The sequence below is a fragment of the Struthio camelus genome, chromosome 1 (genome assembly GCF_040807025.1).
Source record: "Struthio camelus isolate bStrCam1 chromosome 1, bStrCam1.hap1, whole genome shotgun sequence".
NCBI classification, from domain to species: Eukaryota; Metazoa; Chordata; class Aves; order Struthioniformes; family Struthionidae; genus Struthio; species Struthio camelus.
The window spans coordinates 165568636-165592405 of NC_090942.1; the positions used below are offsets into that span (position 1 = coordinate 165568636).

Below are 23770 nucleotides of genomic sequence, written 5' to 3' on the forward strand. Positions count from 1 at the left end.
GCCTCTTCAAAGTACAACATAAGTGCTACAAATTCAATATAATGTTACACTGAAGTTTAATAGGCTAAGGATTATATTCGTTTAAAAGAATGCTATCAAGTCAAAAATGGCATTAAAGTAAGTCCTCATTTGTGTTATTGATTAGAACTGTCTTAGAAGCTTTCTTCTAAGGCTCCGTGCTATTCCCATCTGTGTTGGTCCTGTCTATTTTAACACAAGACTAACCCCAATCCCAAGGCTTTTCTTTCTATTAATCTCTTCCTGCCTGAGCCATCATAAGGTTTGTATACTTCATACCATTATGGCAATACAAAGTCCCTGTACCTTTAAAGAGACAAAGGCTCATGTCCTCTAATAATTTCCACTGAATTGTGAATTTGATTCTTTGTATTGAATATATTTTAATAGATTAATGTCTGTGACAGAATTCCTTTTTTTTTTTTTTGTTTTTCAATCATGGGTGTATCTTTCTCTATACTAGTGGATTTTCCTATTTGCTTCTATTATGCCTGTGATAAATACAGTAAAGGTCAATGGTAAATATTATTGCTTTCAAAATACCTCTTTTGTATAGGTTTCCTGAGATGGTGCCTCACATGTCAGGGAGAAAAGGGAGCTAAGGCACATTTTCCCTTAGGACAAGACATAAAGGCTGACTGGATCATTGCCAAACAGCCACAGAGCAAACATCACCGTTATATATTCTCAACAGAGCGAGCTGCTGAGACTTAGAGTAGTCTGAAGCAGAAGGAAGACTTTATTTCTAGGCCCTGTAACCAAGCTAACAAGCAGTATACTAATCCGGAGCCAGAGAGCACGGAGAGAATGAAGTTTTTAAGAAAACATAGCTTCTCGAGGGGGAAGACGAATGTGGGTGACAGAGGCTCTGGAAGGAAAACAGACCTAAGATGCTGAGCTGTCTAAAAGCATGTAAACTGGATCTGTTCTCTTCCTGTATCTGAAGAGGGACACCCCACAAAGATTAGATGAGACAAAAATATGCGTAGGTTGCTTGCTAAAGAAAATCATTTCAAAGCAGCACTTTATTCAATCTGCTAATAAGCATATTTGTTTTCAGAAGGCTCTTCTCTCATTCCTGATGGAGCTAGTCCCAAGCTCCCCAGCAACAACAAAATATAATTTTCCAGATGGATCATCATGACAACAAGAGATTGACCTAGGAGATACACTATTATTTGACTCCAGTCAAAGAGGAGGAATGCTACGAAATTCCACACCTACCCATGACAGGGGCAAAGACCTGATACTTAAAAGCATGCTTGCATTTGCTTTTCCAAATCACATACCACTGCTTTACTGCGTTTAGTGAAATCATTGCATACCTTACTGAATTAAAATAGCATATTGGGATTGGCTCAGAATTCCAAATTTCCATCTACTTCTTGACCACATCTTTCCTGCTAATACATATATTTGGATATCTTCCCATTTATTTATAATGTCTACTTTTTGAATGACAAAAAAGGTTTTCTCTGTGGTTCTTCAGGAATTTCTTGGTCTGCTGTATTTCTTATTCAAACAAACAGGATTAGAATCCTTTGTTCCTTTTTTCTTACAGTAATCTGTAGATCATCAGTAACGTTTCATCTTTGTATTTACATCCCTATTGAAAAGATTATCTCTGAAAATCTTCTTTATAGTATTAAAAGCAGCACCCTTGTATCTCCACATTTCCACTCTTGTGGATCATGCTGAAGCCCCTTACATGAGTTTTGCAGCTGTGTATCAGCACCGTCATGCTTACAACATATCCTTCAACACTCAGCACGCACACGAACATATATTTTAATGTTACGCAAACATATATATTTTAATATTTTTGATCCTTTATAATTATCGTTTCTGGGTCCACAAAGAGAAGTAGATGTCTGTAAGAATTTCAGCTTTCCAAAGAGGCACATAAAGGAAGTCCGACGTACAAGTTCTTGTATCTCATCAGCTAGATCCAAAAAGAAGTAACAGAGAAAGGGATGGATTTGGACACATCATTTTATTATGTTGGAATTCCTTACAAGAGAGACTGTGATACCACAATCTCCCTTGAATTGTCTTCTGGAGCATGTGAAATGGCAAGAAGCAGTGACTGATATTACACTTGCATTATTTACAATTCTTTAAAAGGCAGATTTAAATGATTCTTTTAGTTACTATGGTAATCTAGGAGACCTTTTCAGCCTCCAGCTTTCTGAATAAGGAATGAACTGTTTCCTCAAAGCACTTTCAGTATTGCTACAGAAGAGTATTTATGATGCTTGTATTTTCTTTTTTCTGTCCCTTTTAAACTTGTTTGGCTGGTAACGCTTTAGACTGCTGATGTCCGGAGCGGCGACTTCACTGTAATAATTCTGGCATCTGTTCTGTAGACAGTATGGGTTAAAGATATTCAGTCAACTCTTATCCGGATGTGTAAGGATGTAAATCCCAATTTTCCCCATATCAGGTCATAAAGGTACTCCTGATTAATAGAATACGAGGTCAACATTTTGAATTTATTTGATGTTGATGTTCTTTGGGATTTTTCCATTCTTTTATGTCCTCATTTGAGAATTTACATTGGGGGTGACATTTAAGTTCCCCCTTCAGATGGTCTTTTCCTGTTGAGAACGCTGAGCAGTTTTTGCAATTACTACCTCTGAACTTCACAGAACAGTACTAAACATTGGTAAACTGCTTTAAAATACTACCTTATTACTCACTTTTAGAGCAACATGTCTTTTTTTTTTTTTTTTTTTTTTTTTTTTTTAAGAATTACACAGTTATGAAAGGTGATGGACTGGGAGATCCCTGGAATCCAACATTTTAACTCACAGAGAAGGTGCAATACTGAGCAGTACTGCAGTTTTGCTTACTTTGTCTCACCGTTTTGTCTGAACTTCAAATGAAAGAGGTAGTAGGCTCAAGAAGGCAATTCCATCTCTTGTGCTCCTCCACTTCCTTGTGGGCCAGAACATTCAGTTATTTGTCAGGTCTAGTGGAAGCATGATGGAGAGTTTTGTGATAAACCCACAAGCCTTCAAGGAATTCAGATTGGCACCACCACAACTGTTTTAGGAAATGGTTGCCCTGATGATAACAGCCTTCAGTTACTATTGGCCTGGACTTGTTCTGAATAACAGATGAAGAGATTAACTTTAAGATTGGTTTGTAGTTGGACTTTTCTTCTTTGAATGTTAGTGGATAGCATGCGTATTCCATTCTTCCTGGGTGCAACTCCCAGTTGTTGATTAGAAATTACAAATTCAATTTAAACATATTTTTAAAGTTTATTCTGCTGCATTTTCCCCAAAGAGTAGACACACTTGCAAGAGTAGACACACTTAAGCATTCAAAGTAGTTAGGTAGGCTTTATAGTCAAATCACTTTCTTTGTCCAGCCTCTATACATTGCAATGAAGAAATAAAAAAATGTAACAGAAGTTTGCATAAACAATCACGTTGCAGTGGCAGAATGAAAAATACATACTATTCCACCATCATCTCAGAACTTCTGATAGCTTAACTTGTTTCTCTGGCTTTAGATCCATTATATGTGCAGCACCACAACATAATTAAAATGTGCTTTGATAAAATTCTCGCTGCTTTCCAGAGAAAGCCATTGAAACAAAAACAGATTTTTCTACCTCATTATAGCTCATTCTTCAGTTTCAAGCTACCTTTAAGTGTCCCTTTGAAAGAATGCAATGACACTGAATTTAAGTTATATGAGTTGTATACATCTTGTTGATCTAAAAGAAATGTTGAGAAAGTGATCAAATTTAAATAGAAAACTAATTCAGCTGTGTCTGAATCAGCATTTTGGCTTTAACCATTAACGCAATTTTGAATCAAATTCACCAGTTGTTCACACCTACTGCACATTGGTGCATGTGAGGAATGACTGTGGTGTATTCATACCAGATTCTGTTCAGGGAAACTAAACCAGAAGCGCTACACCAGGTGCGCCCCAACTATGCTCCAATCCTATGAGGAGGGTCCAAACCATAATGCCCAAACCAGACTTCACACTGTTTCATAACACATATGTACCAGACATTTGGTCAAAGGCAACAGATTAGACCCAGTCTGACTAAAAACTCCAGAACCCCATCTATTGTAGATGTAGGAGGCTCAAGACCTGACAGCAGATCTATTGATCTGCTCCTAATGCACCTAATGTGCCCATGGGCTTAGTTTTCTCTGCATGTGTAGACCTGGTACACTTAGGAGGAATGTGTTTGCATGTTTTTTGCAGACTAACGTGGCTGAGCTCCACTTGTGCTCTGAGACAGCTATCACTGGTTGACTGAACTGGAGCAACTAAACCTTTCCAGGAGATAGATACACTAATCACCGCACCAACTTTGCTACAAGTTTTCTGTGAGGCTCAGTGCGCAGGCCAGCTCATGGCTACCTGCCAAAAACCCTGTGCCCATCCTCAGGGCAGAGCTCCACATGGGCTGACCAAGACGCTGCACAGAGATTTCTTCCAGTGCAGGAAGACACTTTGTGGAAATGCCACCAACAGGTGGCTCCCAGGTCCAAAGCCTCTTCTGCTGCACCTCAGAGGAACGTTTTGATGATGGCATGCAAAATTATGAAACACTACCAAATTTCAGCCACATCAGGACTACAGGCCATGCACTACACAGAGATGTCTGGAAAACAGATGCCTCTTACAGCTCTAGTTATTTAAATGTATGTGAGTCATTGTCTTTTTTGCATTATTGAACAGAAATCATGGAAAATCAGCTTCAGATAGGAGATTATAATAATCGTGACTTTAGTGGGTCCAAGAGACCCAAAGATATTTTGCAAGCGCGCTTAAAACTGCAAAAGCTCTAAAATTGCAATGAATACCTGACACAAAGAGTCATTTCTGTCCATATACTAGTGTTCCCCTTATTGTTGTTGATGGGATATTCAGACTAAAATTCTGAAGCTTATTCATTTTTAAGCCTATTTGTGGATTACTTTCAGCAACTCGGTTTTACAAAACAATCCTAACAAAAAGCACACAGTGTAGCTCTTTATGGCAATATATTTCCTATTCATCTTTCTTTTATATGTTATAGTCCACCCATCTTTACATACAAAAGGAAAAACAGTTGCATTATTGAGAACTGGCTTTCATAAGAAATCGCATAACTCAGTACTTTTCCCCTAGGTAGGAAAAGGAATCCTTCCTTGTTAAAATTCTCTGTTTTCATTTCACTCTTTTCTCTTTACCAACCAAACTAGAGATGAGCAAACCTCAAGCATATGTTCAGCTAAATATCCACCAATGTGTTTGAAAAAGCCAAACTTCAAACAGGCCAAAAGACAGTTTTCTCTCGTCACACAACTTCAAAGGACATTTACCAGAAGACTCACTCATTTGGACAGAGAATCTTTTAGAAACCAGAAATGACAGTTCAAGCACACATTCAAGTCCTAAATTCTAATGCCCAGTGTTAAATGCTCTGCCATCTCTAGACCCATCGTGCAAAAAAAGCTTCTCATTCTCCTCTTCTGTCTTCCAGTAACTTCAGCTGTTTGTCTTTAGTTTCTTATCAGATTTACGGACATTGTAAGACTAATTCCTGTAACAGTTTGTTGAAAAAAACAGCATTATTCCTGCAGAGTGGAAAGGACTGGATGGCTAAGCAGGAGAATTTCCTTCTAGCAGATTCAGTCCTCTAAGGCAAATGGGGGCAAACTCAAGAAATGACGAAGTACATATTAATCTCCGTTATAAGTTAAATTCTGAATGCAACCTTGAAATACATTCTAGCTACTTAAAATTGATCTTACTGCTAAACATCATGCAACTAAAAGAAAAAAAAAGGAAAACTTAAGTTCAGTGACTCCTGATTGTCCTAGGCCAAGACAAGTCAGGTTCGTTGTTCTGGACACATTCACTGAAATTGTAGTCACCAGCCAGAGGTTCCAAATCATCCTACGACTCAAGACATTTTAAGGAGATATACAGGAACAGAAATGTCATAGCCAAGGCAGTTTGTTCCAGTGCAACTCAAGGGATGAACAAAGAGTGAAAAGGGGTGAAAAGGGGACTCCTGCTCTCAGCAATTCTTCAAACACATTTGTTGCACAAATGTTAGCACTCTCTTGTTGTTTTTGAGAATGAGTCTTAAATCAGTCAAGATAGTCCTGTTAGAGTCAAGCAAAAATTAATATCTCCTAGTCCTAACATGACCTCGTCTGGACTCCTGTGCATAGTTCTGCCCACCCAAGCTTCAGAGAGAGGAGTTTAAGTTCTAACAGTTGCAAATGATATTCAGATAATCCAAGGAATGGAGAGCTTGTTTTACAAGAGGAAATTAAAAGGGGTTGGATTGCTTAGTCTAGCAAAAGGATGACTGTGGGGGAACATGATTCATGTCATATACTTGGGTTTGTTCCAAACTCTGTCAATTCTGCCCAGCTGGCCAGGATACACATGCTAACTGGCTAACAGGCAAGCCAAACAGATCAAAGCCCTGCTGGAGCCTTTCCAACTGTGGCCTACTGACATGGGTCTGTCTTGCCTACCTAGCAAAACTTTGAGTTCCTTAAAACTCATAAAAACTTAATATTTGAACTATTCCTCTGTCAAATTCAGCTGAAAAGCTGGCAGACTGAAAAGAATTAACTGACAGGTGGATAGACAGTATCAATAGTTTCTTAGGAAACCAGGCAAAAAGGACAGCTGTGAACACCTTATTAAAAATGTATAGTGACAGTAAACACTCCTTAAACAAGGAAATGATGGTGAGACAGAGAGGTAAGGCAAGAGATATTTGCATGCATTGAATAAGCCATGAGAGACAACAGCTCTTTTACTGCTTTGATCAGCAGTAGCAGTATATTACATTTAGAGTTTCTCTATTTGACAAATACAGACTGCAAGGAGTAACAATTACATAAAAGATACAATAAACATACTGCATTATTACTTCAAATTACAACGGTCATAGTTTGAGGAACTGCACTGAGAGGGAAAAATTAGCAATCTGGTTAGTGAATCTGCGTGCAATCCAGTCTGCCTAATTTAGGCACCTTTATTTTAGCATTTAGATACCTTTATAGAGGACTGGTTCACTAAGATTTCCCTATAGAGAGAGAAAGTGGCACCTCTGAAGACCTCCAGACGTTCACTTCTTAAAGACCTTAGGCCCTTATCTTAGGAGTGGTAGCTCAACAAGCATCTACAATTGAGGTGCAAGTCGAATATCCAAGATTTTTGGACTGAACCTCCCCTTTCAGAAAGGTTTGTTTCCAAGCCCTATATTTTTGGAATCAATAGCTTATTGATTGCACGAAAGCATTTACTTTCATTATTTTTACAAGTACACCATGAACAGCACTGCCTCCCTACGTTGTGCATATCCCTGCCATGTACATTCAACATTTCAACATCCCACTGAAACATTTCAATGTATTTAAGCAGTTGGCTTGGAAGGCTGAAGGGATGATCAAATAGATTAACTTTCATTTGCTGCCATTCATGAGTTTCCACACAAAAATGTTGTCTTTTCCTCCCTTACAGGTCATGAGGGGATATGATTCTTTTTCAGTCACGTTCATTTCCAAGAAGCAAGTCAAAAGTTTGCACAGACCACCAAACTGGAAGGACTTGCAGTCAAGAATTAAATCCTATTTGCAATATTCAAGCATTATCATCTTTTACTTACGGCTTATATCAGTAAGACTCATTGGTGCAACTTTCTCCGAGTGGCCCGGGCTTAATTAGCACTAGGTATTGATTGTGATAGGTTGTCACACAGTGAAGGCCAGATTTTCTGGAGGGGAGAAGGTAATAAAAAATGGTAAAGGAGGTTTTTGTGAGGGGTGGAGTGGGTCCTATATTACCTGCAATAGGAGGACTGACAGATGGGGTGGCTTCTACATCATTTGTGTGGAGCGGGATGGGTTCTGAGACCCACCCCCCCCTCCACGTCCACCCACCCTACAGCAGAGAAGAAATGAAAAAAGAAGAGCACAGGGGATCCCATATCACTTGTAGTGATCTGCAAGGAAGTCTCCTGCATCACATAAATCAGCAGGGTGGTCTGCATCATTTCAGATAGCTAGGGGCCAGTTTCCACCGTATCACTGCCGAGGGTCACATCTCTGCAGCCAAAAGGACTGCGATTTCCACATTTTGGGAGCGCTCTAGTGGCCCTTGTCTTCTGGATTTCTACCTGAAAACCTGGGAGACTAACAGTGAACGTAAGTACAAAAGCCTCTGTTTGACAAATATATCCTCATGAAGAAACCATATGGAAGTGCAGAATTGCAACAACTACAGCTTGACAAAGTTTTTTTTTTTAATCAGTGGAGGTTTCTTTTCTACAAAATCCTAATTACAAAAAAAAAAAAAAAAGAAACACACAGCTCCTAAACCAGTCTTTTCTCTCCTGTCTATACCACTAGGCTGAATATAGCAGGAGGAAACTATAGAGATGAATCCAGCTTTTTATTCTGGGCTGTTTTGCAGTCCAGTTCTCACAGGAAGCCTGACTAATCTAACAGCTCCTTCAGACTCACTCCAGGCCAGTAACTGTTTCTGTGCAGGAAGACCAGTGCATTGTTGTAAAGCCCACTGAACTGGGCTGCATTTCAAGATTCGGTCTACCTAGCACCCTAATTATGGAGCACTCTTTCAAGGGAACATGTTTCAAGGAATATATTTAATTCTTACAATATCCTAGCACTCGTATCAGACGTTACAGTGTGCACAGCAAGCAGCGTCTTGCCAAATGGACTGGATGACCCAATATAATGAACACCTTCCATTTGTAACATCTATAACAATGTCTCCAATTCAGGCATTTGTGACAATGATCTTTACATGCTGTATTTGGGATTAGCTGTCCTAGTGATATCCCTTCCAAGTATTAGGAGACAGAATAATAATAGCTCATCCTTGCAGACGGCAGCAAGCATAAACAGTAGGAGACGTTAATTATCACCCTTCCGGTTTACAGTGGCAGAAACCACCATTAAAACCAAAAGAAAAAAACTCCTAAGTACAAGATGACTCTTCATTGTCAAAGCTTCATTTCCTACCAAAAGTGACCTACAAAGGAAAATAAAGTTGAGATTATGCCAAACTTGGTTTCTTTATGAGGTACAGATGCGATCTGAAAAAACAATTTTTGATGTAATACGTGGAGATGAAAAGGGAGCTTGCATTTTCTTATTTTCATTATTATATTAATAAATATGATATTTTTATTACAAATATTTTGACACTTATTGCAGGGAAGGCTTTCATACCTGTAGTGATTTTTAGTATCAAATCAATTCATAGCAATTGAGCTAGTGTTAAAATATAAGGCTCTATCTCTATCATGCTTTCCAACTTTACTACTATTTCTGGATCTGCTCACAATGATTAGACAATTTTAGACAAGATTTTAGAATAGTCAGTAAGAATATCCCTTTTGCTCTGAAGCCTCCCTCTGAAAGGCATGGATTAAGCAATCCTCTCTCAAAAGGAGATGTAATTAAAGCTGAGGTTATAAAGATTCACTAGAAACATTTAATAGCAATAGGATAGAATTGAACTTAAATCATATAACATGCCTTTACTGTAGAGGTTTTCAAATGCCAAGTCTGCATCTTTAAAGAAATCTGCAAGAATTCTGTTTTAACCGTTTCATCTATTTTCAATTTTCTATTTGTAATCCTGAAGATGATCAAAGACGTTTGATAATAAAAAGCTGCATAGAAGCCATTTGGGAAGAGCATGAAAAATCTTACATCCACAGAAGATTTGACAGTGATCCAATTGACCCGTCACAATATAAACAAATTGCTGCTATACCACACCAGCTCTTCCAAAACCGAACTGAGCGATTTATTGGATTGTAGGTTTGTGATCTCATACTTAGGGTTTCTAAGGCTAATGATTCTTCCTTTGCCTATTGTTGCAAGCTCCTAATAGCCTCTATATATCTGAAATTTGATATATAAACAAACCAACTCAATTTAATTTTTAACGCAGTGCTCCAGCTCTGCTTTTCAACATATCTAATGCCAAAATTTGGATGAAAGATCTCTAAATTCTTATTGGTTTCCAGAGTGACGAGTTCTGCTGCACAGAAATACATACACAGCAAAACACACTACAGGCAGGAGGAGTTCATGTGAGGTGTTTCAGTTCAGGTGTTATCCATCTGTTCATTTATAACAAATACAGGAACTTCTGCCCAAACTTTGTTCTTTCAAACCCATAATTTGTCATTCTTAAGAAAGGCTGTAATTTAAAGATAGATACTTAATGGCATAAGATAGCACTGCTGCTGAAAGAAGGGGTCACCACTCTCCTCCACTCTCAACAGCTCGTTCCCACCTCTGTGCGGCTGCCTTCCTTTTGCTGACATGGCTATTTTTGCAGCTACGTGCTCAATCAAACCAGAGATCTCGTCTGGCTGCGTATGAACCCTTAGCCCAATCAGACCCCCAATCCAGCTCACTGCATAGCCTCACAAACATGTGACTATAAAGAAGAAAACAAGCATCTGGGGACTTCTGAAAGCTTATTATGGCTTAAAGAGTTCCTCAAATTACAGTCTTGGCTATAAGCCACATGTAGTAATGGCTACTTAGGCTAGTCAAGTCCTCAAATTGGGGGGAGGAAAAGACCCTCAGGAACATCAAACAGACTTAACCTACCTAGGTAGATAGATGGCATAATGACAGACTGAGCTCAATGTTGCTAAATACAAGATAATTCATGAGTGAGGGGAAACACTTGATTATTCAGGATTTTTATTCAGGGAAGATACCTGCTTACCACCATGGACACCTCAAATGAAGGCTCCTTCTTCAGTACACAGCCGTAGTTCAAAAACAAAAACTCTGCCTGAGAACAGGACGGAGAAAAACACCAAAGAATACTACGAGCCCACTGGATAAGCAGAAGTTCAGCCTCCTGTATAATACAGGTCGCAAAAGTGATTGCTCCGTCACAGAGGGAATACTGTACAAAACGGTGGGGGTGCGTGTTACGAGAAGAGCAACAACAGTCATTAGGAGCAGAGAAAAAACTTATGAATAGAGATTGAAGAGATTGGGATCAGTCATTTTATAAAGACGACGGTTAAAAGCGAGCATGAGAATAGTATTTAAAGTAACAAATGGTACAGGGAAAGGTAGATAAAAAGCTTTGTTGAAACAGCTTTGTTCCCTCGCTCAACACAAGACTAACGAGACATTCAGTGGAACTGCAAGGCAGCAAATTAAAAACTGATAAAAATTAACACTTCTTAACACAACATGTAATTAGAGGAGATGGCGGTGAGGTAGAGGGTTGGAAGGTTTGAGTACAGGGGGTAATTTGAGGTTGCTTCTCTCTCAGTGGAAGAATAAGATACCTACCTCGCAGGGTAGGGTAAAAAAGCACGAACCTAGGCACAACCGATTGCTACCAGTTGCTAACCTAGGCTAACGGCCTCTCCATCCAGATTTGTGGCCATCCCTCCGCTGCCCTGCCGAGGGGCTTTTAATTAAACAAACAGGAGAACTGCCGTTTTTTCATTAGGCTAGGAGCTGCCTATTCAAAGGAAGTCAAACGCGTTCACTTTAGGGGGCTGAGGCGCACACAAAACACACCGCCATGTAAAAGGGGATTTCCTAAACAAGACCGCGCTGCAAAGGGACTTCCGTGGCAGAGAGAACAGATACGTGACCACAGCGAGTGTCTCTTCTGCTTCCTAAGAGGGAAACTGCCCTCTCTCCAAAGACCGAGGCCAGCCTGAGGCGTCCGACCCCGGGGATGGGGACAGCCGAGTCAGCTCTGTTTTCCCAACACGGGACAAGCAGCGAAGTCCAGAGATACACGAAGTCATCCCTGTGGATTACTTCGGAAACAAGAGGTAAGGCCGTATTTGTGAGAACTAACAGAATTAAGAGAATTTTTAAGAATAATAAAAAAGTCCATACATAAACAGTGCGGTATTTCGAGCGGGCTGCTGACAGGTGACATTACGCCGTCACCAGCTAAAGGCAAGCGAGCTGTGGAAGGCAGCCGCGCTACGTGCAGCCGTGTTTCAGCGCCGGTGGCTTTGGCTCCCGTAACCCCCCGCTCATAATCCCCCAAAACGTGTACGGCTGAGCCTGAACCAGCGTCACCGCGCTGGGCTTCCCGCAAGGTGGGCGCCAGCCCAGCCCTCGCAGCCGTTCATGCGGGCAACCCACCCGCATGGCACCGACACAGCGCCGTTCGTGAAAACCCTTTACTAAAGGCGAGCTCGCCGGTGCTGGGATGAAAAACAAGCGTTTTAACGATGTAATTTCTGGGCTAACGCCGCGGGCGCAGGGTCCTCCCTCCCTCCCCTCCGCCTGACCGGCCCCGCCGTGGTGGCGGTGGCGGCGGGCGCGGCCCCCGCCGAGCCCCACAGCGACGTCCGGCGGCCGCCAAGCCCGGAGACGTCCCCGCCCTCGCCCGGGGCGGCCGGCCGCAGAGAAGGGGGAAAAGGAAAGGCCGGCCGCCCGCTGAGGGCCGGGCGGGCTGGCCGCTTGCGCCATGGCGGGGCGGGGCGGCGAGGCGCCGCCCCCGGCGCCATTTCCCTTCCCTGGCGGGCGGCGCCGCCGCCGGCAGCTCCGTCTGCCCTCACGGTGTGGGGGCGGGCGGGTGGAAGTCTCCCTCTCCCTCTCCCTCTCCCTCTCCCTCTCCCTCTCCCTCTCCCTCTCCCTCTCCCTCTCCCTCTCCCTCTCCCTCTCCCTCTCCCTCTCCCTCTCCCTCTCCCTCTCCCTCTCCCTCTCCCCAGAGGGGGGCGGGCGAGCATCCCTTCTCCTTCTCCTCCTCCTCTTCTTCTTCTTCTTCTTCTTCTTTTCCTTTCCCCTCGCCACCCCCGGGCGCGGCTGGCGGTGCGCCGACCGCGGCCATGAGGACATAGGCAACCCGCTAACGGCTGCGCTGCCCCCCTGGCAACCATGGCGCCCAGGGCGGGCGGCTCGTCGCCTGGGAGTGAGAGAGGCCTGGGCCCGAAATTAATCGTCCCTGGGGAGAGGAGGGCAGGCAGGGTTGGCCTCTGCTTCCCTGCCGCCTCTTGGTTTCGCAAGCGCGTGGGGTGGATGTCGCGGCCAGGCAGCCAGGCTGCGAAGGAGCCGGCTCCCCTGCCTTGACCCGTAACGCTCTCGCTCCCTGTCATCTTCGAGGCCCACCCGCGACACGTTGCAGGCCAGCTGTGTTTTTCCGTTCCCCGTTGAGGATATTGCCTCGTTTGGCGCGAGGACGCATTGGTGTCAAAGAGCGTGGTTGGCAGTGAGTCATTCAGCTGCTGGGGAGTTTGTGCTCGCAGCCGGTTTAATCACTTCTCGGCACCAAGATCTCTTGAGGCTTGGGGCTGGATGCTGAAAAATTCAGCAGAAGGTGTTAGGAAAATAACGATGCGGTGTGTGGTTTTTGAGTGCCAGCTATATTGTGCCAAACAACTCTGAGTAAAATTGTCATGTGCTGCATTTATGTTACAAGATTAGAAGAGAAAGCCACGTGATGCAGTTGAGGTAGGACATGAAAACAAGGGATGGGCTTATTTCAGTGTCTTGGAGCTAACACATCCCCCTTGAAGGAATAAAACGCCCTGTTTTTCTGTGACTTGTACTTCTCTTTTGCAGGAAAGCAGAGACCCCAAAGAAGCACTGAAAACTTGTTTTGTCACACTTCAAGTTCCTTCTGTGGTCTCTCAGCTCTGCCCGCTTGTCTAAAACTATTTTCCTCTTTAGTCAGCTGGCTCTATCAGGCCATCAGTTCTGCTCCTCCTTCAATTCCTTTCTTAAATCTGTCCTAAATCTCTTCCTTGTGTCTTGTAAAAAACAGATGACGGCAGTGGCTCCTTTTCTAACTTTTTGTAATTTTTGCTTTGATTTGGAACTGTGTGCTGCTAACTGCCTTACATCTATTGTTATTGTCTCTCTTTCTTAGGCTATTTTTTCCTCATCTTTAATAATCTTTTTTATTCTCGCTATATATGCGCTGTATGCGGTGACTGGACTTAGGAGGGAGCAGAGTTATGTCAGTCTAGTTATAGTCAGTGTTTTGCCTTTCTGTGATATAATTTTGAATATTTTCTAACTTGTCTGTCCCCCTTCCAAGAGTTCAATCCTTGGGAAGGATACAGCAAGCCTGTGGTAGTTTACATCTACAGTATGCAACAGGGACCCAGACTCTTATAAATCTGTAAGCGTCTTTGGTTTTAATAGGGCTTAAGTACCTGACAACAGTCAGGGATCTGGGCTTGGTTATTAAAGTAGTCACAGTTGGATTGTATTGCTTTAGTTTGATAGCAATTTGTTGACACTGTCAGAAAGCAAGCAGAAGACAAGACAATCATTTAGTGAAGTCTTGCAATTTGCTATTGAATACAACAGCAGTCCATAGAAGGTTATGACCTACTCCTCCAAGAGCTCAGCAAATAAATCATTTTTGACTGGCAAGGTCAAAAACTCTAGGAAATGAACCAGCAAAAAATCTAAATTGACAAAGATATTTTTTCTTACAGGGATCTGGGCAGTTGTTTGCACAGATCAAACCTCTGCCTGGAAGAAGACTGGGGAAGAGTATGTTTATGATGACAAAGCTCTGCCAAACTAGATACCCACATAGTGTTTGGGGAATGGTAAATCCTCTTAAAACACTTTAAAATTATTCTTTGTCTTGACTGTTAAAATCTGCTTTAATCTTAAAAAAATATTTTGTTAAGAAGGTGTTCTGTTCACAGACTCCTAAAGGGAAGAATTATACCCAGACTGCCAGTATGTTTCGTACATAGGGTGGTAGGAGAACTGCAGAATTTCCATCCCGAAGTGACCAGACATGAGGGGACATAGCCAGACAGGAGAAGAGACAGCTAGCCTTGAAGTAGTGGCACCTGTGCCAAGAACTGTTAAGGTGTCTCGACTTCATGGAAATAGTGGCAGTAGCACTGAGCAGTACCTATATATTTACTGAGTGAGAAGACAGAAGGAAGAGCAACACGATAAATCCAAATGACCTATTTGTAAATGTAGAGGTCATCTCATTCATTTTGTAACTGCTTTTGTTAAGTAATATTAGCTACATAAAAGTGCTCAAAATTGATGTTTTTTTGGACTTGTTTTTCTCTGAGGAAAGTTGAAGACCTTTCTGGCTCGTAACCTCAGTATACGTCCTGTCACTGTTCTGAAGGAGAGCTACAACAGGCCAGTGCAGTCAGGCAGAAAATACTGGGCATAAGTGAGAAAGATGTAATGAAATCCAATGCTTCTATACTTAGCTAAAACAGAAGACGACATTTCAGTGATTGAAAACAAGCTGCATGTTATGCCAACAGAAGTACGGGTTCAGGCTTTACCAAGAGAACCAAAGCAGAAACAAATATTAAACTGCCTAGCTTTTAAACGTCGCCACATCTTACATTCAGTAGTCAAAATGTGAGACTGACTTAATGAGATAGGTGGTGGCTGTATTTTAAGTTTAGCGGGCCTCAAATTAATAAGAGCACCAGAAGAACACAGCTGAGACTGAAGACCACTAGATTATTTTTGAAAGCACTAATATTAGGGCAGTGATTAGAAATAGAGATTCTCTTCTGAGGTAATGGGCATCTTTGCCAAGTGTAATTCCTAGCATTTTCAGGCGAGACCATGCACCAGAAGTTAAGACCAAAAGCTTATGTAGGAGCTTGCCTGTACTATGCAAGTGACAAAGAGAAAAAGCTTGAGGACGTAGAAGAAAAGGGATGTCCACTGTGAGATTTTTACAGCATAATAAGGAACAAGTAGTCTGCTCTTTTGGACAGGAAAAAAAAAAAAAAAAAGAAAGGAGTCCAAGAACCAGGTTCCAAAGCTGAAAACAGGGCAAAGGAAGGAAAAGACCAGCACTGCCAGTTAATGGGAGAGGAAGGAGCCTTTCACTAGGGACAGTGATAGCCAGTGTCTAGAGGGTATAGAGTCTTTTCAGCCTATCTCTTTTCTCCCAAGGAGGGCTGCAAGAATAGGGAAACAAGTCCATTCCATCAACAAACCAGTAGCTCTTTGTACAAGCCTGGAGTTACAATTAAGCCAAAGGATGGAGGCTGCGAGTGGTGTCATAACATGGTAAAGTTCCATGCATGTAGTTGAGAGTCCAACCCAGAGTCTACTTTTGTGGAAAGCAAAGTCTGACTGTGGATTTTTTCTGGAGGAAAGTGAACCCAGAAGAGTACTGTCACCCTAAGCCTCATAAAGAAATCCTATGGAATGAAAGATTACTTTTTGCGTAGCATTTTCTTCTAAATAGAATTTGCAATCGACATTTAGACTATAAGTGAATGTATAGAGTTTTTAGGCTCAGTGAAGTTTTTGTGAAAAATCAACAATGTAATGATCAATGTTTTTGGAGAGACATTTAAACTGTCTTGATGTGTCTAGCATCCTTGGTTTATTGAACTCAAAATGAGGTTTAAACTATTCCATCAATCTTCTGTGATTTGCTACTTACAGCTATTAAACCTGTGCAAGCATTCATCAGTGGAAACGTTAATGCTGACTAGTACTGCTAAAAATTGGGTATTGCAATGGGAATACATGTAGCATAAATTCTGTTGACCCCAATGAATGTAAAATATTGCAGGGTTTTTAGTAATACCCAGTGGGATGCAGAAAAGCATTCCTGCTGGTATGGTAAACTGCTCTTTGATCAATAAAAACTGTATGAGAACACAAGACCAAATGAATAAAACTGTCCACGTAATTAATGTATTCTCTTCTCCCAGAGTTTTGCATTGTTCTTCTGTGTCTCTGAACTTCAGTGCTTCCACTGCGCTGTTGTAGCCATCTCACGTTTTTATCATCTGCTGTTTTGTTCTGCGTTCTCCCTTGTCATTGTTTTTTAGTATGTCAGAGGAGGAGGAGGAGGGAAACAATGTGGCTGCAGCTGGGGTGAAAAAAAACCACAAACCCACCAACTGAAATAAGCTCTTACCAATGAGCTGTTGTGGCAGCAATAGGATAGGTAGATCTTCAGCTACTAACAGGCTCGTATCCTCAAATATGTGTTTATTCTAGCTGTCCAGCTCATTGAGATCCAAAGCACTTTTAACACAAAATCCTAAATCTGCCAAAAACCCATACTGTGCAAAATAATCTTTGCCAACCAAAATTTTCACGTGTTTTCCCTTGCCACAAGGGTGAAGGCTTCTTCACTGGCACTCCTCTGCAGTCAGTTTTCTTCTTCTTTATGAGCTAATGAGTGCACCCTCACTATTCCTTAGATATATACTTGGAACATCCACTCCATAAAATGATACACTTTAATGACATTTTACTTTTGGGCTTCTGAACAGCAGATTCCAGTGACAATTTGCAAAGTATCAGACCAGATTCATGTCCAGAATAGTTGATTTCCAGTGTCCATTTAACTAGGCGGAAACAGCCATGCTTCAATAGAGGTGAAAGGGCAAAATCCTATTAGATCGTTAGTTTGCATGGATGTGATGACCACCCATCTACAGCAGGTATCTCAAAATATTTAATAAATCTCACTGCCCATAAATTAACCTAATTTTCGAGGCAAGTTGTTTTGTCATACTGATGTGCATCATTTTGACCCACAGGGGAGCAATGATAGCTGATGATTTTGCGAATAGTGTGCAGTAGAGTTTTATGGAAAAGTGTATGTTGAAGGAAATCCTCTACTAATAGCATAGATAATTACAATTGTTTTTGTTTCTATGTGCCTATGATAACCAGGGTGTGTTTTCAGCATCTACCATTCAGAGATAGTGTCTCCTATCCTCTCCAGAAGGGAAGGACTGTAGCTTTTGATTATGAGTGGACGTAATGTTGACTAAGTACCGTACACTCAAGCAACAAATGGCTGAGTAAAAATCCTAGCAGCAATGTGTGCAACTAGAAGTAGAGTACATAGAATACTAGAGGGAGCACCAGCTTTTCCAGACTTCAGTACTGAAAATTCTTACTGTTTCAGAAACATCCTAAAAAACCCCTCACGTTCCTTGTAATCCATTCAAACCAGCTACTTTGAATGCAGCTACTGCTCTTACATATTTGGAAATGAGTGTATATCCTGCATTAAACATGAAAGCATTTGCTAACATCTGAAACAAAGGCCACCAAAGGACTGAAAACGCAGTTAATTGGCTGTTCAAAATAGTTTGTCAATTCCTAGAACAAGGTCTTCAAAGGTTAAACAGCTATGTTTAAAGTACTTTGAAAGGATTTATGATTGCTGTGAGTATTCTGGAAGCCTTGCGCATGGTAAAAGCTAAAATTTTGCCTTCTGTAGTTTTACGGAGTGAAAACCAGATCTGAATTTAGCCTTTCATTGTTTATGTATTTATTTTTATAATTATGGTATCACAGAAATAGATTCTGTGGGTGAGAAGAGCTGCTATTATGAAAAGATTTCTGTCTTTGGCAAATTGAGAGCAAGGGTGGGGAAACAGGGAAGTTTCTGTCCGGGGGAGTTTCAGACTGTGAGGATTCACTGAATGCATGACAAAAATACAACTTAAGAAGACAGAAACTATTTAAGTAATGTATGTTAGACCGTACATTACAGAGTTCCTTTATGTAGTGTGTTATTACAATGATCTCTGGTTGGGTTTTGCTTCTGAATCACTGTATTGACTGAGCACAAATGGTGTGCCATTTTTCCTGTAGGAACAAGAGACGGTCATGGTATATATAACTGTATACCGTGTGTACACAAGTATATGAACAATCACTACCTCTTCAGGAATGTTCTTTACAAGTTTTTTCTATTGTGAGGAATGTCCTGTGTAGTCTGGTAGCTTTTGTACAAGATCTAAAGAGCATAAGGCTTTGAACTGCACAGTGTTGAACCAGATATTGTTACTCCTGTCTGGGTCCTCTGCTGGGCTGTAACTTTTCTCCCTGACCTACTTGAGGGAATGGGTGAAGGAAGCCTCTTTCTTCCCTCATTTTGAGGACCAAACTTTGGTTTGTTGAAAGCAAGCAGATGTTATCCTATATCTCCTGCAAATTCTAATGCAACAGCTAAGTCACTTACTGCACATAAAAACTTGGAAAAGTTTTGTGTAGTCATTGTGTAGTTTTAGGCTCCTAAATGAGGTGCCTCCATTGAAAGCTTTGTGGTCCAGGATCCCGGTGGGGAAGGTAGAGGGTCTGGAGGTGTCTGTTTTGCCCTATTGAAACACTAATTTCTTTCTGGAGATACCTCAATAGGCAACCTTAAGAGACTACATTCTAGTTCTCTTATTTCCGTTAAGTAGCTAAAATGAGAAGGCATGATTTTTTCCAAAAGCTTTCAAAGACCAATTCCCTCTCTGGGGTTTCTGTTACTGAAGTCTTTGAATTACTGCTCGAAGACATCCTTAGTCATGCCCCAGGCTCCTTTAAGAGTTCACTGCAGACAGAGGATTTACACGTGCCTCTCCCAAAGTGTCCTGTCACGCTCCACTTCAAGACTTCAAAACACATGAGGAAGCCCTAATACCCTAAGTCAGGGTGATGCGAGAGCAGAGATCCTCTTAAGGAACCCGCGAGCCTTAGTATAGGGTTTTCCGGGGCAAGGGATAGGGGAAAGTGGTATTAAAATGTATACTATTCTGGAACTCTTTTATTTATTCCATCATCTCTATGACTAGATCCTCAAAGGCTCTCAGCTTACATTTAAGTGCCTGAACTTCTACCAAAACCTAACTTAGAGTTAGTAGCCTGCTTGCATTTGTATACTATGGCCTGTGAACACTAAGCTCAGGGATGTGAAAAGTTTCTGATCTATTTGTGAAAGGCCATGCTTAGAGGCATGAGGATAATTTTTAGTTATGTTTCCTGTATTAACAGTCAGTATCTGCTGTTCAGTATTACTTGTGCCAATAATGGATCCCACAGAACAAGATAGATCATAAAAGGCCAGATTAAATTAATTTGAGGTTCACTTTGCACTGATGAGTGGTACAAGATGGCACGTGTGTGGCTTAGGTGTACAAGACTCAAACAGAAGTATGATAAAATTTGTCAGTCATACCTCAAAGGCCCAGTAAGTTTTTCCTTCTGCATGAACCTGACTTGAAAGTCCAACTGACTTTTAATGAGAGCCGGACTGCCAGGTGCAGCTGCACCTTGGACTGCAGGTGGCATCCTGCAAAAATGTAGCCTGGACTCTTAAAGTCATCATAAAGTAATAAAAGCCTTAAAGAAAGCTGCAAGTGCAAAACATTGCCAGATAATTGTTCAGTCTGGGAAGGAGATAGTGTTTTGGGTGTATGGCTTGGCTACACAGAAGTACCTGCTTTAATGCAGGGTACTATGAAAGAGTGCTGGGGGCTGATGCAGTTCTCACTGAAGTCCAGGAAAAACATTCCACTGTCTTCAGTGAAAACTGGATTGAGGCCTTGGTTCTGAGATAACAGGATGGACTTTCTCACCCACAGCAAAAAAGGCAGACTGAGCTGTAGTCAAACTTGACTTTTATTTTTTTCTTTTTGTAGTTTTTCACTTTGTAGATGCCCTTTCAGGCTTTTATTTAGTCTAGGTGTCCCGTGAGACTGAAATGTTCATGCCAGTTTCATGGAATGGACTGAGTAGTTTCAAGAGACTGTCTGAGAAGCACTTTATGCCTCTGGCTAAAATCTGAAATACAAATCTACAGGAGAACAGGGAGTTAGGCTAAAAAAAGAAAAAAAAAAAGAATGATAAAAGAGACAAAAACATGGCAACAGCAACAAAACCACTTTAATCTCTGAAGCCATGACCTGTTACATTTTATTCTCTATAGGGAGAAGAAAGAGTTAGAATTCTATGTAGGCATCTTCAGTTGAGAGGCGTGGAAGCAGTGGACTGGAAACAGATATTGATGGTGCTAAAAAATCACTTTTCCAGTAAGGGAATAGAAAGTTCATCCTTTAATGCTGTCGGTAAACTGCTTACCTGAAGTCATCAACAGTACAAAATCTTCAGTTTAAGAAGAATCTCATTATATAGTTGGTAGCTGAGAAAAAAATCTATCCAATGCTTATACCAAAAAGCAAAAGCTAGATACAGTTTTTATCAATCCACTCCTTTCTGAAAGTCTTTATCACAGCAACATCTGAGCATCTATGGATCCCAGCCAGTCCTTTAAAACATCCACAGAACATGCTACAGTTTGTTTTATTTATTCTTAATGGATATTATGATTTCAGATCACAACAAGTTGTTTCATTCTGGAACTTCACCTCTTCTACATGTTTTATTCACTTTCCACTGGCTCCATATGCACTATATTAGTATTTGGAGAGTACAGTGGAAGGAAAAGTAGTAGTATAAAAATGAATGGTGTTTCTTTTTTCTTTGATTAGATCAAACGGCAAACAATGCAAATTGGGCTAGACAAAGAAGCCTGTTATTCTATTTTTTGGAAGAGATTAGCTGCTAAGTAATACTAAAGCTTGTACAATGATCTAGAAAACTGCTATCAGACAAAAAGGATAATAAACTGCTTTGGACAGAAATACAAACAATAGTGAATAATGAATATCTAGAGATCTGAAATTCTGACAAAGGTTTTTCTTTGAGCTGATGTGTTAGAACTACATGCACATGTACTTGCTGAAAATACTGCAATATTTAGCACAATTTGTGTACTTTGTAAAATGCCTCACAGTAGCACAGAAATAGAACTACGCCAGGTGCACAACAAACAGACATGCTACTTTTAAAAAATCAAGTAAGCCAAAAGGAGTAGGAGCCAATGAGAGCAGATGATCGACATATTTATTTTGAAAGCAGCCAGAAAGCCTCAACCTTCTTCAGTCACAACTATCTAAAATATTTTAAAGTCATGATCATCCCGGAAACAGCTAAGCCAGGTTATGACTCTGGTAGCAGGTTCTCACCTGCTAGAGTAAGACTAATTCTTTTACTCTAGCCAACTTTTGTCATTTCTCAGGATTGTCATCACTGTTTATTTTATCCATGGTTAGATAAACCTGGGCCTTGCTAAAAACATGGGCTAAGCTTATATATGTTGATGTCCAAATTAATACACAGAGAAATCCTCAAGTCTTACCCCTGTTGGCCCAAGCTCCAGGGATGCAAGAAAGTAAGTCAGTGACATGAAGTGACTTGCTACGACGTCCAAGGAACGTGGGCATAGTCATTTTGGTGGAGCCGAAAGAAGATTATGACTCGTCCTGCCAATATAGCAGGGTCTTCGAAAGAAGCAGAGGGCAGCTCTGAACTGAAACTGGACGTTCCTTCTCAGCAATTTTCTCTAAGCAGATGAAAATATCTCTGAATATTGGGATTCAAATTCTAGATTTTAATGAAAATGCTCAAGAAAGAAATAGATGCTAAGACTGAAGATTTTTAACTTATCAATGGGAAGCAAATTTACAGAGGAATAATTTTTTAAAAAATAGAGTGGCAAGGAAAATAAGCCTCATCAAAATAATATTCAAGTGTGGTCAGTGGTGGAAAGCAGGGGAACGGGACAGGCACATATCTGGTGAGAAAGGAAGGATTTTCAGGAATCTAATGCTAACGGCAGAGTAACTAAATGAGACTGGACAAAATGGGAATTCTGCTTATGTGATATCATTACCTATGAATTTTCAGGGACAATGCAAACGGCCTGTCTGGCGCCAGCTGTAAGGAGAAGGTAGAGTTTGGTCAATCTGACCTCTTGTCTTTCAGAACATAAGGATGGAGAAAGCATTTGCTGATAAGCAACTTAGAGTCAATGTGTTGGGTTGTCCCTCTAAAGGAATGGAGGTACTTAGGAACGAACACACAAATAACTGCATAGGATGGGACTGGAGAAAAGGGTCAGGTAGGAAGATAAACTATTAGAACAAAGAGGCAGGTCTGGAAGTGACACAGGAAAAGCAGCAATCAATGGTTTTATGTGAGCAGAGAAAAAAATTTGGGGACTATTAGGTAGATGAAGCACAGGAATCAGGTGGCAAAGAAGACCGCTTTCAAGGAAGTACCTTAACTATGGTACAGTGATTTTTCCTTGAGAATGAGAGGCAGGGAGGAGGGAGAAGGGTAGGAAACTGGGAAGAAATGAGAAGGAGGGGACTTGCACAGAACAGGGAGAGACCTGGAGGTAGAGAGACTAACAGGGCACAGAGTGAGTATTTTCCATAAACTTAGAAAGCTGTCGATGGGGATTTCGGTTGTTGTGTTGTGCTGGCCATGAAAAAGGTATCAAAATGCAGACCCATTTAATGATGTAGATCTATTCTGCAATTGTGATAGCTTACTTTTGTCGATTAGCATTTTAATGAGTCATATGAAAATATAATGTGCAGCTATAATCTGTGCACAAATGCTTGAGGAAATGAAAGACTGGCTGACGATCATTGTATAATTTCAGCATGGAGAAGTTATTGCCCAATTCAGATGTCAAAACCATGCAAATAGAGATGACTTGGTCCTACTAGGTTAATGTTCAATTTGTTCTATTACCATTTCAAACATAAAGGAACACGGGCAATAATATTTCTGATTTTGATATTTAACCTTCATTCCAGTAATTTCTTTTCTGAATGAAATGAAACCTAGAGCCAAAGCAGTCTAAGTGAGAACAAGGATGTTCACTTAATTCCATGATTAGGTAAGGGTCTTCACATAATAAATCTGGCAATATTTTTCCTTAAATTAATATTTTCAGAACAAAAAGGTCTGTTTCACAAGCCTTCAAATCTTAATTTTGTCTGAACATAGACATTCTCAAATCCTGAATTCCTTTAGACCAACAGATACTAAAGCTGAAAAGATATTTTTGCCATTTTTTCAGTAAGAAAATGCCAATTTATTGAAACTAAAATATT

General features: G+C 40.9%; 1 protein-coding gene across 7 annotated transcripts in view; it reads left to right on the forward strand.

Moving 5' to 3' along the window:
* The first annotated feature begins 11646 nt into the window (after positions 1-11646).
* LOC104139303 (2-oxoglutarate receptor 1) overlaps positions 11647-23770 on the forward strand; it is a 50790-nt gene continuing 38666 nt past the window's right edge. For 4 of the 7 annotated variants that reach the window (XM_068928779.1, XM_009667396.2, XM_068928784.1 and 1 more), the window contains exon 1: positions 11647-11860. The gene's annotated coding sequence lies outside the window, so the exon portion shown is untranslated. Of the gene's footprint in view, positions 11861-14488; positions 14606-23770 lie in introns of all 7 variants that reach the window. The other 3 variants (XM_068928751.1, XM_068928769.1, XM_068928761.1) reach the window with 1 other exon arrangement.